The following is a 2465-nucleotide window of genomic DNA, read 5'->3' as shown; positions in this document are numbered from 1 at the left end:
ATGCTTTTGAGTTGTGGTGCTGGCAAAGAATGATGAAAGTGCCATGGACTGCTAAAAGAACTAACAGATCTGTCCTGGAGGAAGTGCATCCGAAATGCTCCTTGGAAGTGAGAATGGCCAGACTTCATCTCACCTACATTGGTCATGTTGTCAGAAAGGACCATTCTCTGGAGAAGGATGTCATGCTTGGTAGGGTGGAGGGTCGACAAAAGAGGGGGAGGCCTTCAAGGAGATGGTTTGATACGGTGGCTGCAATGATGGGCTCAAGGATAGCAGGGATCATGGAGTTTGTGTGGGATCGGGCAGTGTTTCGTTGTGCTGTGTATGGGGTCACTATGAGTTGGAAATGACTCGATGGCACCTAACAACAATAACAACTCTCTAAGTTATAGTTATCAGTTCCTGCTGTATCCTGTGATCTAAGACAAAAAACACACGCTAAGACCAGACTTATAGCAACCCCTCCTTGGGTTTCCAAGGCAGTATCTCTATGGAAGTAGATTGCCCCATCTTCCTTCGGAGGAGTGGCTGGTGGGTTTGAACTGCCAGCCTTCTGATTAGCAGTCAAGTGCCTTGGGCATTAGGCTTCCCTCATCTAAGACAGAGCTATCTATATTAATAAAGGGTCCTGGGCTTGACTTTAGGGCCACCTGGGCTTTGATAAATACCAGTGGAGTTTCTTAAGCATTATCTGACAGCCAAGACTCAGGAAACATTTCTTTCTTAATTACCCACTGCCCTATCTAACTTTTGGAAAATTGTTAACTAATCCTGCATACAGGAGTTCTGGTACTTGGTGCCTAAGGCACTTGATTGCTAACCAGAAGGCGGGGGTTCAAACCCACCAGCCACTCCTCAGAAGGCAGGTTGGTCAATCTACTTCCATTGTGGTACCGCCTTGGAAACCCAAGGAGGAGTCGCTATGAGTCAGGTCTGACTCGACTGTTAGTAACAACAACAATCCTGCACACACGCTATCTCTTTTCCTTTTAGTATGTTGTTGCTGTTAGGTGCCGTGGAGCCGTTTGGACTCCATTTTATCTTAAGCTACATTTGTGTTTCTGAAAAAGTGACCTTTGATTGTTGGACGAACAGGAAGGCTTAGCTTGCCTTTGGGAAGAACATTTGGTATGTTTTAACATAGCGACCCTACTTACAACAGAACGAAATACCTCCGGGTCCTGCGCCAGCCTCACGATGCGTGCTGTATCTGAGCCCATTGTTGAAGCCACTGTGTTCTTTTAATATAAGAACCCCTAATTGTAAGCACTGAGCAGAGTAGAGGTTTTTGGAGTCAACGAGACCCCGTCTGTCTCTTGTTGGTGCACATCCTAATTAAACTCTCTACTTCCTGATCTCTGCTGTGAACTACTGGCTACACCGCTCTAGAGCCAGACTGCAGCATTTTTTGGGCTACAACTTGAACTTCAGACACTTCTAGTTACAGTAGTTGTAACTCTGCTAAGCTTACCAACAGAAACCTATAATTTGAGTGTTATAAATTCTAAATCCATTAGTAGAAAAGAGGAAGATGGTTTCTTATATCCAGAAGATAGAACCTTAAAACACCAGCCATATTCCCATGTAAAGCTCATAGCAATCTTTTAGCCTATAGTCAGTCTTTGTAGTGAATTTCTGTTACTCGTGATTTTGCGTCAGCTGCAGTCTGTGAACTCGTTACCTACACCACAATTTGGAAATATTGATGAGTTTAGTAGGATCTATGTTTTAAACGAGGAGCTCTGGTAGCATAGTGCCTAAGGCATTGACTGCTAAGGAAAAGGCTGGCAGTTCAAACCCATAAGCCACTCCACAGAAGGAAGGTTGGACAGTCTACTTCTGTAGAGATACCGCCTCAGAGGAGGGGCCGCTATGAGTTGGGTCCGACTCAAGGGCACATAACAACAACAAATGTTTTAAATGGGAACTCTGGTGGTGTAGTGCCTAAGGCATTTGACTGCTAACCAGAAGGCTGGTGGTTCAAACCAACCAGCTACTCTTGGGAAGGAAGATTGGGCAATTTACTTGCCTAGAGATACTGCCTTGGAAACCCAGGGAGGGGTCACTAGGAGTAGATTAAATATCATAGTCCTTTTCATAAGTTAAAGATATTACATCTGTTTGTTGGAATATTTTGTTCAAATGTTTCAGCAAGTCAGAAAAGCAGAAGATTATCTGCAGATGACAAAACTGAATATGGTCATGATTAAATGTAAAAATAATATTTCTTAAGTGAAAGACCTGATGAGAATAAATTGCAAAACTAATGCAAGTCAAATAAAGTCAATTTAATCAAAAAGACAATAGGCCAAAATATCTCTAAACATAATGATTAACCTTATTTTCAAAAAGAACATAGTGGCAAGATGGCAGACGAGGCAGAAGGATTGCACAGACCCTCTTCAACAAAGAAAAGGGAAACCAATTAACACAGACACAGAAGATAATCTTGGACCCCTGAGCCT

This window comes from Orycteropus afer, unplaced genomic scaffold (assembly GCF_000298275.1).
Source record: "Orycteropus afer afer isolate SDZICR_OR568_19922 unplaced genomic scaffold, OryAfe1.0 scaffold00416, whole genome shotgun sequence".
Classification (NCBI taxonomy): Eukaryota; Metazoa; Chordata; class Mammalia; order Tubulidentata; family Orycteropodidae; genus Orycteropus; species Orycteropus afer.
This window is presented reverse-complemented; position numbering follows the sequence as displayed.